This window comes from Oryx dammah, unplaced genomic scaffold (genome assembly GCF_014754425.2).
Source record: "Oryx dammah isolate SB20612 unplaced genomic scaffold, SCBI_Odam_1.1 HiC_scaffold_7, whole genome shotgun sequence".
Taxonomy (NCBI): Eukaryota; Metazoa; Chordata; class Mammalia; order Artiodactyla; family Bovidae; genus Oryx; species Oryx dammah.
Window position 1 is genome coordinate 11418807 of NW_024070191.1, and position 18438 is coordinate 11437244.

The window sequence follows — 18438 nt, forward strand, 5'->3', positions numbered from 1 at the left end:
AGTTGGAAATAACCCACTTGGCAGAGATTTGGGGGTGGCAACTTTACTCCGCTATCTATACTTGGCTCCTTCAGGCGGTCAGCCCGAGTCACTCTCTCCCGACTCTTTCTACTGTAGCCTCTATTCTGTGTTGTTGTCCTCTGTTTGCCTAATGTTTCTCTTGGAGAAGAATCTCCCACGTTCCCCTAAGGCTAACGACTGTACTATTACCTCTGTGTCCCCTAGAGGAAGTATGCGCAGTAGTTGAGAAGTGCCAGCAGCGGAAACCGATGCCTTTTGCTTTTCTTAAGAAGCAAATGGCATGCAAGAGTGAAGGGAGGCGTGGAGTTGATGCATCTTTATAACATAAAGTGTGCATTTATGAATTTATTATGACTCAGACCTTTGTACTGTCTGGTGGTTCAGCCATAGTTTCCTCCCTTACATTTCAATATGAAAGTTTATTTCTTTATAGGAAAAGTTCAATGCTTATCAACATCTAAACTTGACTTTTTGGCTAAACGCTTTATCACACAGGCTCCTAGACTTCCACCTACATTTGCAACCAGGACGTATTTCTGCTTCAGAGTCTGTGAGCCTGCTTATCTATTGCACTTAAAAGTGTTTTCATAGGAAACAACCAAACATAAATAATAAATAGTGAAGTACATTTTATTCCTCCATCACAGTGTTAATTTGCCCTCTGGTTCCTATATAATGTATCAGGTGCCTGAGTCCAGACTCATTTAGATTAGAAATAGCCCAAAATGTGGGTGATACACATATTTATCATGTTGATTTATTAAGGAGCAGCTGTAGAATGATGCTAATTAAGTGACTATGCTTTCTTTTTGAGACTATAATTGTTTTTGGAACAGACAGAAATGGAAGGAAACAAGTACAAGGGGTGTTTGATTACATTAAATCTCTATTATAAAGGTAAAAAATTGTCCACTTATATTTTTTCCTGCAACTTACATATTTCAGGAGGACATTACCATGGTTTACAAAAAGTTGCATAGCATCAATATTCCTCTAAAACATCTCTGCAGCATTTTTAATCCCGGTTTGAATCACTTAGTCAGTTGTTGCTGGGTGTCTTCAGCGTGCTGAGCTGAGCTTGGTTTACAGGGTTCCTATGGCCATATTCTCAATCATACATCATTTTTTTTAATTGAGTGGGATAAAATTACATGCAAGGCAAATATAAGCATATAGTATAGGCCTTAAAAATATTATTATTCTTCAGAATTTCTGTAGAAACTACATATTTTACCTTAACTGTTGAGAAGCAGAGTAACTATAAGTAAATTTTAGACAAAACAAATAAAAATTAGCCAGAGCCCTCAGAGTTTAAAGTCAGTTTCTTTACTAACACAACCTAGAAAATTCAAATAAAAGCAAATGTTATCCCATTGGGTTGGTCATGATAAAAAATGTATCAGTGAAATAAAAGAAATAGTTTCAAGAAGTTTTCAGTGGGTAAATCTCATGAACCTAATAAGAATAGGAGAGCTTTTCATGGGAAACTCCTGGCCTAATAAAAGAAAAATACAATCAATAACCCGAAATCTCAGTTTCCACACTACCTACAAAATGAAATATCGGAAAAAAAAAAAAAAAAAGCTTACATACAAAGTAAAATTTCACATAAGTACAGAATAGACAAGTTTTAATAGAATGTTCTCCCTGCATATTATCCATATCATCACATTGCATACTTTCTTGTTTCTGTAATTGTTCCCACTTAAATTTCATCTTCTTTAAATATAAGTCCTACAACCTTCAAACTGGCCATGAGTGGGTATTTCAGAGCGTAGCATTAAACAAGTTTTCTTCCCCCTTTATTTTTAGAAAATTCTGCAAAAAAAAAAAAAAAAACCACAAAAAGACTTTTTAGTTTACTAGAAAATTATTTTCAGAATCAGCTAGGAGATTTATAGAAACTAAAAACAAGTGTAATCAAGAAAAACCACCAGTACACCAGCGGTAATCCTGTCAACCCTTAGTAAGTAATACACCCTTCAGCTGCAACATGAAACAAGAAATCAGATTTTGGAAAACGGTAAACACTCTTACTACTTTAAAAACTTGACCCAGATAAGGTTCTTGAAAATGAAGGTTTGACTCTCATTTTCAACTCAGACCATTTCTGGAGCAGTGGTGTATGTTCCTAGGAGGATATAGGATTCGTAATTCCATTTTTGAAATTGTAGTAGCAGAGTTTTTTTTAGAGCTCTGGTTCACTGACTTACTCTGTGCCTACCTTATTATCATCATATTAAAAGTTCCAGATTTGGAGGAAAGGTCGTACATTCAAAACTTTCACTTCTTTCTTTAGCTTAGTTGAATCTGTACTTTTGCTGTGAATTCTCTTACAGAAAAAAAATGAAACACACTTAGTTGCAAACAGTTATATTGTTCTCCTGAATTTAAAAAGAAAAAGAAAAAATTTGTATCTATGGAATAGGTTTGCATTAGATTATTTACTTTGCAGAAGTTTGTGATTAGACAATGGCTTTGAAGTTGCACAAAGTGTAATGTTAGACGGCAGTGAGTCATCTTGGGTGGCATGTGTACTTGTGTTGGGGGCAAGGTAGGGCTTCCAGCCAAATCTGTCTCCTCTGGATTGTCAGGCGTGACTGCCATTGATGGCTCAGTCCTGTTATTGTAACAAAATCTAAGAAAGCAATAAGATAGTCTATTTAGAAAGGCTAAAACACACTTCAGAGTATGAATTAAAGGGACTGAATATACATTCTCACATTTATTAATGCAAAGCCCATTGCCTGGTAGACACTATGGAGATAAGGATTTGATATTGAATAAAAGTTCCAGGCAACCTAATTTCCTATATATTATGACACTACTTGGAACAGACTGGGGAGACAGATCTTGGTTATTCCCATGTCATAGATCAGGTAAAGTTGCACTAGTGGTAAAGAACCCTCCTACCAATGCAGAAAGCATAAGAGATGCAGGTTTGATCCCAGGGTTGGGAAGATCCCCTGGAGGAGGAAATGGCAACCCACTCCAGTATTCTTGCCTGGAGAATCCCATGAACAGAGAAGCCTGGCAGGCTGTGGTCCATATGGTCACAAAGAGTGCACAAGACTTAGCACACGTGCACAACTGAGGCCAAGAGGTAAAGGGAACTCCGCAAGGACACAGACCATTAAGTGGTGGAGCCGAGGCTGAAACCCAAGTCAGCTTTGCATTAAAACCAGAACTTGTTTAATGGTCTGACCCTTTCATAAGCATGGCTGTATACAAGCAACTACATATAATATGTGGTGGGGCTGAGACATAAAGTCCCAGTGCATGAGAATTCTTAATTTTCATTTAACATTACAGTTGACTTACAATTTTTTTTTTTTTTAGTTTCAAGTGTACAGCAAAGTGATTCAGTTATACATACACACATATCCATTCTTTTTCAGACTCTTTTCCCTTATAGGTTATTACAGAATACTGAGCAGAGTTCCCTATGCTATACAGCAGGTACTTGCTGATTATCTATTTTATTTATAGAAATATGCATATATTAGTCTGAAACTCCTGATTTATACCCACCCCCCAAACCTTTCCCCTTTGGCAACCATAAGTTTGTTTTTGAAGTCTGTGAACCAGTTTCCCTTTTGTAAATAGTTCATTTCTATCAATTTTGTTTTTAGATTCCACATATAACTGATATCACAGAGTATTTGTCTTTCTCTAACTTACTTCTATGATAATGTCTAGGACCATCCATGTTGCTGCAGATGACATTATTTCATTCTTCCTTTTATGGCTGATTAATATTCTATTCTATATACGTACCACATCTTCTTTATCCATTCCTCTCTTGATGAACATTTAGGTTACTTCTATGTCTTAGATATTTATGTAGTGCTGCAGTAAACACCAGGGTGGATGTATCTTTTCTAATTATGGTTTTCTCTGAGTGTATGTTCAGGAGTGGGGTTGCTGGATCATATGGTTATCTGACAGTGATGAGGGAATTGCTTCTCTTCTCTCTGGCCGGTATTTTTATACTTGCCTGGCCAACATTCCTTTGTGGTTTTGTCTTTGTCCTTGCCATGGCAACTGGTTTGGGCTGGAATTTCCCTTCTTGCATTACAGTTTCTATCGATAACTGCACACCACTGTTTTTCTTATTTGCTCAATGCCACCCCCCTGGTAGCTCAGAGGGTAAAGCATTTGACTGTGATGCAGGAGACCCAGGTTCAATCCCTGGGTCGGGAAGATCCCCTGGAGAAGGAAATGGCAACTCATTTCCAGTATTCCTGCCCGGAGAATCCCATGGACAAAGGAGCCTGGTGGGCTACAGTCCACAAGGTTGCAAAGAGTCAGACATGACTCAGGGACTACACTTTATTTCACTTTCTTTTCTCTCCACACTTAAAGCAGGAAGTTCCTAGCAGTTGTACTTCTAGGGGTCTTCTCCAATAAGCTTTGGAAATATTTGCCACTAAGAAGCTAGGAATGACCCATCTGTTCTCTGTTTATTTTTCCTTATTTTCTGTTTTCTGCCTCTCATGTTCTGTCCCTACAGAAATGGTAAACAGGGACCATTTTCCTTAGATTTATTGAGACATGTAATTAACATATACAATATATTAGTTTCAGGTGTACATCATGATTTGATATGTTTATATTGAAAAATGATGACCACATAAGGTTAGTTAACACCCAACACCTAATGAAAAAATTTTATTTTCTTATGATGAGAACTTTTAAGATCTTCTACACAGTATTATGAACTTTAGTCACCCAGCTGTACATCACAGTCCCTTAACCTTTGTTTTATACCTGGAAGTTTGTACCTTTTGACTGTCTTCATCCATTTTGCCCGCCTTCTGATCTCCTAACTCTGGCAACCAGTGATCTGTATTCATGAGCTCAGTTTTTTAGATTCCACATGTAAGTGAGAATATAATGAATTTGGTATTTGTCTTTCTCCGTCTGGTTTGTATCATTTAGAATAATGCACCCACATTTCATCAATGTCTTTGCAAATGGCTGAATAATATTCCAGTATGGAGACATTTATATAATACTTTCTTTAATCCATTGAAGGACACTTAGGTTATTTCCACGTCTTGGCTGTCATAAACAGTGCTGCAACAAGCAAGGGAAGGCAGATCTAACTCTGAGATGATGATTTCATTTCTTTCAGATAAATACCCAGAAATAGAAATGCTGGCTCATACGATAGTTATATTTTTGATATTTTGAGAAACCTCCATTTTGTTTTCTGTAGTGGTTACACCAGTTTACATTTCCGCTAATAATGCACGAGGAGTCCCTTTTCTCCACACCCCCACCAGCACATGTTATCTCTTGTGATTTTGGTGATAGCCATTCTGACAGGAGTGAGATGATATCTCCTGGTGGTTTTAGATTTGCATTTCCCTAATGATGAGTGATACAGAGCATCTCTTCATATGCTTGTTGACAATCTCTTTCTTTTCTGGAAAAAAAAAATGTCTGTTCAGTTTCTCTGCCCCAAAAGAGACTTTAAAATGTACTCACAGATGGTGGTTGAGGTTGAAAATAGCTGTCTCCGATTACCATTTAAATACACAGGGCATGGTATTCCTTCTGTAGCACCGTCACCCCTTTCTCTGCAGTGAATCAGTGGATTTAGGTATCTCCATATCCTTATCATGGTCTGTTAGCATAAATTGTAATGAGAAATTTTTCTGAACCTTGTAAAGAAAGAGTTAAGTTTAAGGCAATTGTTACACAGTTACAAAGAGCCTTTCCAGCTCTTTGTCTACACTGTTGAAGGCTCCATCTGTCCTAGGTCAATGCTCACAGACCTTAAGGAGATCTGAAACTCTGAAAGTAGATCAATTCTACAGTATTCTGAGGACAATTTATCAGGTCCTAGGGCAAACAAGGCAGGCTGGGCACCAGGCAACAGGCACCTTGGGGTCTCTGCTTATAGCTTAGAGACATCTTGCTTGCTCCTTGGTGCCAAGTATAACCAACCATCCTTAAACTGGATATGCCATACCCCCTGCTGTCTCTGAGTGTGTGCAGCCTCTCCAGGCTTCTTCGGGGCTTCTCAGATTGCACTAGTGGTAAAGAATTCACCTGTGAAGCAGGAGATGCAGGTTAGATCCCTGGGTGAGGAAGATCCCCTGGAGAAGGAAATGACAACCCACTCCAGTATTCTTGCTTGGGAAGTCCTGTGGACAGAGGAGACTGATGGGCTGCAGTCCATGGGGTCTCAAAAGAGTCACACATGACTAAGCATGTGTGCACACATGCACAAACACACACACACACACACACAGGTTTCTTCAAGCTCATAAAACTCTCTTAAAAGCATATGCTTGGGGCCTCCACATGTGCTTTTAAGAATTAGAGAGTGAAGCAAGTAAGCGTTCATTTCAGGCACAAAATTTAAGAGGCACCGCACCAAGTTATCAAACTATATATTAAAATAGTGTTGTTGTTCTTTTATTCAAAATTAATGCCCCAAATGCCTAGTAAATAGAACTCAAAGATTTTAAGCACAAAATCAGTATTACTGATTTTTTCCTAAGGAGGACTGTAGCACAGCGCTGCTCCAAATCAACGCAGGCCTGGAATCCAATCTCACCTGGGAACAAGGACTTTGGCTGGACAGGTAGTTGATCAGTCCCATAAAAATTAATATGATTTATGAGGCTCTAACTATGGTCCACTATATGTGGATTATTTAAAGAGGATCATTTCCTTATCTTCAAAACAGAGATAACATAAGACCCAGAGATAACATAAGACAGAGACCCACTTAATAAGTGACAGAGTAGGGATTCCAATCCCACACCTGAGGTCCTGCACTCAACCACCTGTTTTGTACTGAGTCCCCAGTCATTTTAAGCATCCTTAAAATCCGGGGCATATCCTCTGCTTTGTATGCTCCAATGTATTCAGCAGCCACAGAGCTATAATTATATTCTTAACAAGTGTAACTGGATGGAAACTAGGAAATTGGAGAGAACTAGAAAATAAAATTGTCATAGGGTCAGTACAAGATAGAGGGGAAGATTGTTCCCAAACCAGATGATGAGGCATTTCAACTCGTGACCCACTTTCGAGTTGAGGAATTTGTATTCTCTTACTTAGTTTTAAGCACCTGGAATTGTAGATACACTATCTATGTATTTCTGAGTCATTAATCTTTTCTAACGTCAAAGAAAACTCCTATCATGGAAGGAGATGCCCCCAGAGGATGGAGAATAGGTACCCATCTACGCACATCTATGGTAGGCACACAGAGATTGTGTCAGGCATGAAAGGAGAGCATAAATGTTAGCATCGGCCCTGCAGAGCAAGGCTGCCTCTCTGCAAAATGCTTTTGTTACCTATTATCACAGAAATGCTACTGGACCCAGGATATTAACCAAAAAGGCTTTCTTTGCACACATATATCTCTGGTAGGGTTTCGCCCCCTAGTATCTTCCCACTGTCTTACAATCAGCTTGTTCATTTGTTTTCTGGTAACCAGAATGCTTTTTTCCACTTCACAACTATTTCCTAATAACGCTGATGTTTGAACCATAGGGAGAACGCTGAATGGTTTACATACACTATCCTGGGTACATTTTCTACCTCATGAGCTTTGCAAGTGCTATAGAATAATTCCCCGTTTTTATAAAACACGCCCTTTCGTTTTGATTTTTTTTTTGGTCCAGTTTGAGTATTATTTTGGTGTAGATTTCATACGTTACCTAAGGAACAGGCATTGACGATTTTGCTGATTTTAATTAAGCCCTTTTCAGCACGCTCAGGTGCTCTCATTCAAAGCTATCCATCACATCCAAGTGAATCACAGGCAAGCTTAACATGTGTTGAGTAGTGATCTTATATTTGTGTTCATCTGCTCATCAAGGAGAAAAAAAATTCAATTTAAAGCAACAAGGGAGTGGTGATCTTTGTCTTTAAGGCAACAGTTGTATAATTGACCTCTTTTAGCATTTAATTTCTCAAGCCTCTAGGAAGCTTAATTTTGAACATCAAAGAGGTACCTGTGGAAAAAAATACTGTTCCAGGCTAGTGAGTAAACAAATTACAGTTAATAGGGTCGTTAGCTTTCATGGTAAAAATTTAGACTGGGTATTCCTTACTAACAGATATGGAAACTGTCAGGATGTGGGGTTTTTTGAAGCCTCTAAAAAATAAAATTAGACGAGAATTTGACAAAACATTCTATATTCTTTGCTGATGGCATTTCCTAGGTTTAGACAGGGCTCAAGTTTTATAATGCTGATGTGTTTTTGAAAATCCCTTCCTAGTCACAGATAATCCATGCTGATAAATGTATTCCTGTACATCCATGAATTATAGTGCTCTGTGGTTCTTGCCACACAGTAGTATCTCTCTCTCCCATCCAGGGTGCCAGCTGTGTAACAAAGTGCCGGGCTTCTAATTGCCCACAGCACAGTGTCCACAGCAATCTGCTTAAACACATGGAGTAATTCATGAAGATACAATGTGGGGGGTGGCAGGGAGAATTAATAAAAGAGTTTGTTTTGCATTAAACCTCAAGACGGGGTGAGCAAAAATGATGTTTAACATGGAGGAAAAGCAAATATTTGCTAGCATTGACAAAAGAGATTTGCGGCAGCGATTTAGACTTGAAATCTGCAGCTGGTCAAGCACATCAGTGGTAAACCACCTTCTGACTGTGAGAGCTTATTGTACCAGCAGGATGCAGGAAGAGAGAACAACAATGAAAGCAGAAGCTCAAAGTCAAAACTGAGTGAGAACTGACTGTTCGGGTTTTTAAAATGTGTGCTTGCTTGCAGGGGTTGGGGTGGCGGGGGGAGCGCTGCACCTTGTAACTTAATTATGAATGCATTTTTAAATGCATACTTAGTCTTTCTTCTCTGAAAATGAAGCATATTAAGGTGCCATTGCAGCTTTGCTTATAATTGGTACCCATCAGTTTTACACTAGCATTAGTCTCCTTCAATCCCTTTGTTCATCTTGTTGCCTCTAGTAGAAGCAAAATGTCTTATTTCCATCTTATTGCTTGCTCCAAAACAAAGGACACAAATATATGTAAAAATAAAGCTTCAATAATTACTATTTAAACTTTTTACAGAGATGTAATTATCGCACTAGGTTAGATCAGCAGTTCTCTTTCATGACTTTATCCCTACAGGTGATTGTGTCACATCACTTTTCTTCAGGGCTTGACTGTTTTTGTACTCATGGAAATTAAGATCATCAAGTAATATTAACATATATTAATATAGTAATAGCTTTCCTGAATAATTTGAATAGCTTTGCTTTGTTTCTGCAAAGAGGAGGAAATATTAGCCATTGAACTCCCTGGATCCATACCTCTTTGTCATCATGGTATAAAAACTAGAAATATCACAAGGCACAGAGGCTGCTGGAACACAAACCTTGGTGAGAGGAGTTGAGCAAAACTTCCAGGATTCAAACCCAGACAGCACCCACCTGACTCATTTGGCACATGGAGGCAATCAGAATTACTCAGGTCAGAATGTATGTCTTAGTTCCTAATACACGTGGTAATAAATACTCACCTGGAACTCGGGCCCATGAGGCTGCCTGATTTCTGAAGTTCTTTGTAAGTCTGGGTCAGCAAATGAAACTTTAAGCTCTTCTACAATACGCTGGCAAAACCCTCAACCTCCATTCTCTTCAAGCTCTGCCATCCTTAGGGAGATACACTCTGGGGAACCATAAGTGCCTTAAATTTGCCACTTGTAAACAGCCTTATCATTGACTGGTACTGACACGCCACTTCTGCACAATAAAGCAAGGACTAGCGTCTGGAGATGCTGTGCTGTGTTGGCAAAAGGGAGAAAGTGCTGATGTGCCTCCTGCTGCTGGATTTATGGCCTGGATTTTTGAATATTTCTGCCCACCCAATCCTGCTGTCACTTTTTTCACTTTTACCACTGTCAAAGGGTACTTGCTTATGTGATATCTCAAGAGTTGTGAGAAAGATTATTTTGTGATAGCAGCAAATACCTATATGTAAACACAAAAAAGCCATACTTCTCTAAGAAAACCAAAAGTGGTAGTTGCTTAAGTAGCTTTGTCCAAGAAAGCAGCAAAGACTTTCAGCGAAGAGTGGCAGAGATTTAAAAATAAAGACGGAAAAGTATTTTTCTAATGGATGGAACTTTCTCTTTCAATATTCACCCAGTGAAACTTACTTTATGGATAATATCGCCCCTACCCTCCCCATGCAGGTGGAGACTTCCGGCGGTCCACGTTGAACGCTAAACAATTTCACGACCCCAGAAGTTTCAAGCATCTGTGTGCTTTACCTGAATTAATGGTGGGGCTTGAATTAAAAGTAAATCATCAATCATCATTAATTATCCCTTCCACTGATGACTGCCCTTTCTTACACTTTAATCTTCATTAATGTGGAGGAAACGGAAAAATCCCAGAGGGCGTGCCCCATGTGTTTCTGCGCTGCAAGTCTGTCTCTCCAGCACACTCAGCTGCTTCGGAAAAAGAGCGCTGAGAAATGGGAAGCCGATACCACCAGGGCTTTTTCTCTGAATGCTTCAGATGAAATCAAAGGGCTCCACCCGTGCAGCCCGGGGCCCAAAGCAACGTTCAGCGCTTTATGTCTGAGACCCTGGTGCTCTGTCACTGGAACATCTCGGGCTGCACTTGAACTTGTCCCGTAAGACGCGTGCCTCCTGGATGGAGCTGCACGTAAGCGTCTCCATGCCAGACGTGTCTCTCTCACGCTTTGTTATGAGCTGTTCTGAGCAAAAATAACTCTTAAGAATGCCATGAGCTTCTTGCCGGTCTCGGTAAATATATAAGCTATGTAAGTGCTGTCTGGTGTATAAAATTTGCTTGCAGTTAGGTTACCTGAAATAGTTTTCCTCGCACAGGGAAAGAGAAAACGTGAAGCTCTCTTGATGAGCCCTGCAATGAACAGTGGATTTGGTGCGGAAGCTTCCCACAGTGCCTTGTGTGATATTCCCTCTACTACAGGATGCAGGTGTTTGGCACGTGTGATCCTAACTCAATAGCAAATGATTTTACTGTATACAGCACCATCCTTAAACACTGGAGACACTTGGACTCAGCCTGTCCCGGTGGCGAGAAGAATCTCCAGCTAAATGGGAAGCAGCGCTGTCCGTTTCTCAACATCTGACGGATTCACTTGCTGTTTTCCTCTGCTTATTCCCCCACCAGCTATTACCAAGCAAGTATGAAAGGGTCCATCCGACCCCATGTGTGCTGAAAATAACGTAAGTAATGAATGTGAGGAGAGTATAGTGCGTGGCTTGGTGTTATTTCCAAGGGGAAAAAAAATACATCATTATACTTAACATAGCAGTGTGCCACGGTGGACATGCTCTTACCTCACTGAGAGAGTCTTGCAAAAATCTAATAGTATTCCTTAAAGCCTGAAGACCTTCTGTGCTTCTGCACATAGCCCAAGAAGGAGATTACTTTTATTATCCATTCTTGAGCTTTTTAAATGTTCTGATGTGATTAGAGTAATCTGAGGAAAATTATTCTGTTGCACCCTGATTAGTGGAGCTAATCTTCCAGAAAGAGCCTCCAACCTTTTCGCTCAACATCTTTCTTTTAAAAAATGGTAATTATTAGGAGAACAGTTTCAGTTTATCTTTCATTAGTAACAGAAAGGAGGAGAACCAATCTCTCAGAACACTGAGCTTATGTATAAAAAAACCCCGTACCTTTGAAGACATGGATAAACAAGCTCGGTGTCTGTTCTTCTGTCCAGTCTGTGGTCATCTCAGACTACAGTGGAGGGGGTGGTTTTCAGAACTGTCTTCCAGAAGAAAGAGAGAGAGAGAGAGGGAACGGACCGGAAATCAGAAGTGTCTCTGATGCAGTCGTCAGTGCTCTCCTAGCGATAAATAATCCGGCTTCCCTGGGAGATGGGATTGTACATTATCTGCACATTCTTCTTCGGTTAATTCTAGAACTTGGTTCATGTGCTTCCAAATGTCCTGGCCCCGCCATGTCTATGATCAATGGATAAATTGGCATCCAGCGTGTGTCTGTAAAGCAGGCTCTAACTGAGAGGAGAGTATGGTGCTCTTCTCCCAAGGATCGGGTGTCTTCACAGACATCCCTTGAGCACCACAAAGTGGTTTCAACCTTCAAAAGTATCAGATGCTTTGGTGTACTTAGAGCAAAGCCACACGGAGTCACATCCTACAGGATTCAAACGGTGACAGACAAGAGCCCAGTCATCTCTGAAGAGCTTTCATTTGACAAAAGGGGAAAGGAAACAGGTCTTTGTTGGTGTCCCTCTTTTTTTCTTTAAGAAACAAAAGAAGGTTCGATTTTTCTCTTTCTTTTTTCCTCTCCATTCTACACTCCCAGAATTCCACGTGGTTTGACCGCCGCGGAAGACAAAGACTGCTCGGTCCCTTGCCACTCACAACATAGGCCTTCTTAACACCATGAACACTTTTCTTTGTAAAGATTCACCTGGGACAGTGTGAGGGGACAGTACGGGAAGGCATTTCCACAGTGTTATTGGTTTTAAGAGTATGGAATTTTTTCATTCCTAACTTTACAAATAGGGATCTCAGTGGGTCAGTGAGTCACCAGTTTATCACAGGACAAGTAGAAAAGATGTCAAATCGGTGACTCATTTCCTATTGTGTTTGCTAGGAAACACTTCCATACCAAGCACACCTGTTTAACAAATACATAAGTTATTGGAAAGATGTAAAAGGAGCAAAAATAAACTCACAATTCCTTTGCTCTTCTTTGGGACGAAACCACAGGTTTGCAGGCAGCTGTAGTCTATGCCTTGCTTTAACTAGGAGTGCAAAGAGGCTATTTGATTAATCAGTTCCTAGCAGGTTTTATGCATTAAATTTACTTTTACAAATCCAAAAGTTATTCTTATCCATATCTCTCAGTTTGACTGATTAATTATCTATGGTTCCCCAGCACATACCATGATCACAGTAATGTTCTTTGGAGATATAATCATCAAAGAGCATCCTTTGGTTAGTGTGGTACATGAGAAGGGCATAAATAATGAAACAGAACAGGGGCCATTAATTCGTTCTGTTTTGTTTTCAGTGCTTGGAGTTTGGTTTATCAGGTAGGGGGTATGGAGCAGTTGGGGAGTGGATGGGAGGAGGCAGGCAATGGAACTGTGTATCAGGATTTTGCACTGTTCCCTTCAGCCAGCCCTGCTTCTTGGACTAGGAGCCCTGAAGCTCTGGCAAGCCTGGAGGGCTTAGAAGTTCTCATTTTGACTTGCCAAGCTTTGGGTATTCCCGGAGCATAGAACTCTCATTTGGAACTGACTACGTGTTTCTCCAACATCAGATAACTGGAAGAAACTGCTTGCCTGTGACTTAGATGGTTTACATTTTAACCCATTGTTTAAGGCCGATCTTTAGGCAGTTTTCCTTTTAATTGAAAAGTTTGACATGTTGGATTGCTAATCAAGAATGCAGAAAAACAGGGCACAGAGCAAAGCTTGCAAAACCTCTGTGCATGCCCCCGACTTTTGTCGAGGTTGGAGAGTTACTAGCTGAGTTTACAGGGCCTACTTCTGTTGTGTCTCATTCTTGGGAAGCCCTCACTCACATTCTGTCACATTTCTGTCAAGAAATTGACAGGTTGAGTCTTTGTAACATCCCTCTGCCTGTTTACCTGTTTCTATTTTTTCCAAGACTTGAGTATTTCCATTGTAGAGACATTATAGAACCAAATTACTGTTGACCAGTTTGTTGAATAGGGGTCTCCTTGTCTCCGAAGGCTGGGGCCTGGCAGGTCGTTTCTGCCATGTACTTGCAGGAGCAGGCTGGAGCAGGCTGGAGCAGCTGGGTTAGGCCCTCAGGCAGAGCTGAACTGTGCACAGGCCCTCTCCTCACATCTCCCAGTGGGTAATTAAGTGTTACACTGCTCCAGCCTGCTAAGGAAATGTCAGCCCTACTCCTGGGTTGATTATTATTTCTTTTTTCTCTAGTGGAAGAGAGAATAGCACAACAGGTCTTAACCAAACAATGTTAAGTCCTGGGCACTTGAGAGCAAGCCTGTTTTCCAGGATCTCTGAATTTAGCCTTCCCAAACAGTCCTAAACCAAAATCCTCGAAGGGAACATTACTATAACAAGCTCAAGGAAACCCAGGTCAGAGAGTGGAGTGACTGTCATTTACCTTTGGCATAGTCTTGAATTTACAGGATTGGTTCCTTTCCCTGGTTGCAGGAAATCACTCTTTTTAACCTTCGGAGAAAATGATTTCTGTGGAATCTAATCCATTTGGCTTGATAATTTTAAAGCCACCCAAAAGCAAGGAGGAAAAGAAAGAAATCGCTTAAACAAGAAACCGAATAGAAAATTGGTGAATCCGTCTTAAAGCCCCATAGGGCTCCCCATATGAGATGTGCCAGTTCTGCATTTTTTTGACCCTGTCACAGTTTTATTCCACAGGTAAAGCAACATGCCTTTTTTTTTTCCTTCAGGTGTAAATTCCACTTCATTAGATGTGCTCAACCTGTAGCCTGAAGAGGTTAGGAAGTTTTACAGTGTGATTCAGAAGTAAAGCTCAGGCCAGGTTTAGTCTGATCGCCATGTATTTAAAGGGCTTTTCTTACCTATCCATTGCATGCCATCTTAGTGGCCACACAGCTGCTGCTTTCTCTGTGCAAGGACTTCTAACCTACAGCATTTTGAGACTCTCTGTGTTGTTAAGGTGGTGGTGTGTAGCTGTTCTTTGTATTGTTACAGTAGGGGTGGTGTGTAGTTGTAAAGTCCCAGTGACAAAGGATTAGTTGCAAGGGACTGAACGAGTATAGTGGAGAAAGTTCTTTGAGTTTAAGTCATTTTCCTCCTGTTTCCTTTGGATGTTCTTTCTCACCTTCTCTCCCACGTGTTTCTCTCAGGTTCAGAGTCAGTTTGTTTTTCTCTGTCTTTCCAGTAGTAGTAAAAGCATACCACTCTGATGACAGTCTGGTTCTGAAAGAAGCACCAAAATTAAGTCCTTGGCCAACTGCTGCTTCCGTTGTGGTCCCAGGACCCTCCCCCTTGGTCATCCTGGTTCGGGGACAGAGTCCCTGGATTCCCTTTCCGAGAATACCTTTGCCAAAACATATCCCCTTGACCCCTTTCTACCACCAGCACTCCTGTGTTTGCAGAGGAAGCTTTAGTGTTTGGGAAATGTTAAATGTGATTTTCCAAGTGAAAATTTTAGAAGTATCTGACCAACTGCTGATGGCTTACTGTGAATGAATTCCCAAGTAAGCACTTTATCTGTCTCAACATGTAATGGGCTAAAATGTTGAGATACAGTTTTAAAATTCAGAAAAAAAAAAAAACTGCTGTAAAATAACAAATTGAGAAGTTGGAAAACATATATGTTTGTTTATACATATTCAGAACAAAATAAAAACATTCAAAATTCTACCATCAGGGATATTACATTTTATATGGTATGTGACGTGTGAAGTCACTCTGTTGTGTCCAACTCTTTGTGACCCCATAGACTGTAGCCCACCAGGCTCCTCTGTCCATGGGATTCTCCAGGCAAGAACTGGAGTGGGTTGATATATTTGCTTGCAATATTTTTAATGTGATATATGTACATACACTTGATATTTTCAACTATAAAGTAATTTGTAGATTACCTTACTTTTTATTTAGCCTTATATTAAGCCTTATATTTCTGAGTTATGTTCTTCAAAAATATGATTTTAAAAGCTGAATAATATTCGATTAACTGTACTATAATGTATTGAAAAAATTATTTTTGTGTAGCGAGGTAGGTTTAAAATGAAGAACCTAATACTTAATCTTTATAGATATTTTTTAAAGAAAAAAAATAGTTATAGGAATAAGATAAATATTAGGAATAATTATTAGGAAAAAAATTAAAATAGAATTCTGTCAGATGAAAACAACCTGTGATTTCAAATATAATTTCACAGTATAGGTATGGAACATATGCTCTGTCATGTCAAACTTTCCTTTTTCGATATATATCTTGCCTAGTACGGTAATTAAAAATAAAGTCACTTAATTTCTACAAAGTACAGCATTTTTTAACAATAGAATCTCATTTACATTTATTGAATTTAGAAGAAAATATGGGAGAATATAAAGCAAACTGCTAATAATTATTAGGGTAATGAGGTAACTATGAACTTTCATTTTCTATTTTATGCAGTCTATATTATTTGAGTTTTATTGGGATAAGCTTTACCAATTAAAAAAGATAGTTTTACTTTGAACAATAAAATTTGTAAGCCTACTTCCTCTTGAAATATTTACTTTTTTTAATTTTGGAAGTTATATATAAATACATACTTTGTGTTAAAATTTCAAAAAATATGGACAAAGTTTTTCTTCTTAACCAACCCAAGATAACCACTGCTATGAGCTGATAAGTTTACCTGCAGGCTTATTTCCAGGCATTTATCCTCATTTACAAAGGATTTATTATAATAAACAACTGTCAGTCCAAGTATGTTTTAAAATCATTTGTCTTAATCCTGAAGAAATAACAGTCTTGTCTTTATTAAAAATAAGTGCTACTTTGATAACTAGAAAAGGTAACCTCTAGCATAGTGCTAGACTTTTGACAAACAAAATTTAAAATATTTACAGGAGGGAGTCATGACTTTTTTGTATAAATGTGGCTCACAAAGCACAGGAAAGCCTAAACACCTGGATTTTTCACTGTGTAACAACACTAATTACAGCTAATATTTATTGAATTCTTATGAGTATCAGGCACTGTTTGAAGTGTTGTGAATGTATTAAGCCATCAAATCCTCATAATCCGATGAGGAAGATTAAATTACTGAGCCCATTTTGCAAATAAGGAAGGTGGGGCTCAGGGAGGTTAAGTAACTTTCACAAGGACACCCAACAATGTTTGAAGGAGTGGTTTTCAACCCCAGAAAGTCTAGGTTCACAGCCTGTGCTTTTAACAATACACAGAGTTGCACCCCAGTGTAAGAGTGTGTGAGTGTGTGTGTGTGTGTGATGAATGTTCATAGGATCAGAGGCTGCTCCTTCTGAAAGATGTGAAAGGGTCTTATATTTCATAATATATGTAGCCAAACACACATGCAAACACATCTATATAGGTATGTGTGTATATAATGTACATATCATTATGTATATGTAATATAGGTATACATTTAATTACGTGTAAGTAGTATAAACATATAAGAACTATTTCACATCTATAATCATTCCATTTGATATGTTTAAGGAGTTTTACTTACATTACCCCATCTATGGGGAAGGCACAGTAGAGAGTATTGAACCCATTGTACAGGTGAGAAAAACAAGCTCATGGAGAGTAAACTACCTTACCCAGCACCTGAGAGCTGGGGAGGCAGAGTGGGAATTAGAGCCCACATCTTCTGACTTTAAATCCATAGCTGCTTCTACCCATCTCTTCTAAAGTATCCAAAGACATGACTAGAACTAATGAGCAGCAGTAAGGGGAAAGGATCTGCCTCTGTTTAGATCTAGACATTTTTAGAAAAGCGGAGGGAAGGGCAGAAATGTTTTTCTGAAGATGAACAGAAAACACAGGAAGAAGAACTCACTTCAAGTTTTGCTTGATTCTCTCCCCTAAGAAGGCTTAACTTCACACAAAAAAACTGAGAGAAAATTGAAGTGGGAAGGTAAATACCGAAGTCTGAAGTCCTTTTGAGAAACAAGAGAACTTACAGCTGACAGCCTAAGATAAATATAGTCACATTTGGTGGTGATGGGGTAATTGTGATTAATCACAGTATAATATAAATTATTTCTAATGACACTAGATAAACAGATGCTCTGATAATACCTCACCTGGAAATGAAGATACTGCTTACTAATCAGATAACATAAGGCTGTAGTGGTAACCACTGGTTACACTGAGTGGTTCCTTGGGGCATTTACCCACCCCTGTGGCCAGAGGCAAACATTGATAAGCCCAACACTTGGGACCAGAGCTCAGCTGTCACAGTGCTGTGGACATAGTAGGAAAAATGTCTGCTGAATTAAGTTTAATTGGACTGAAACTTTCATGAGGTTATCCATGCACAGACGTTCTCTTCCTCCAAAATGCAACCTTTCTACACAGCCTTTAGACCAAAGTTAACACAAATTTGTCTTGAAACAAAAAACAAATAACAATTAGAAATAGGACGCACACACAAAAACATATTTATACCATAAACATGTGCTCTTCTCTTAATACTGTGATCTTCATAAACTAGAAGAGCAACTGTGTACAATTACATTTTAATTTATGCTGCAAATGAAAAAGTACTTTTTTAAAAGTAGCATTTTATGTGTCAGAGGAAAGGCATATTAAACTATTATTTCTTTCTCGATGATCATAAAAACCTGCATTCTGAAATCAGGACAGCTAGATGCTTAAAAGTCCTACATATAGGGTAATAAATAAGATAAATGAATAACTGAAATTTTGCATTATGCAGAACCAA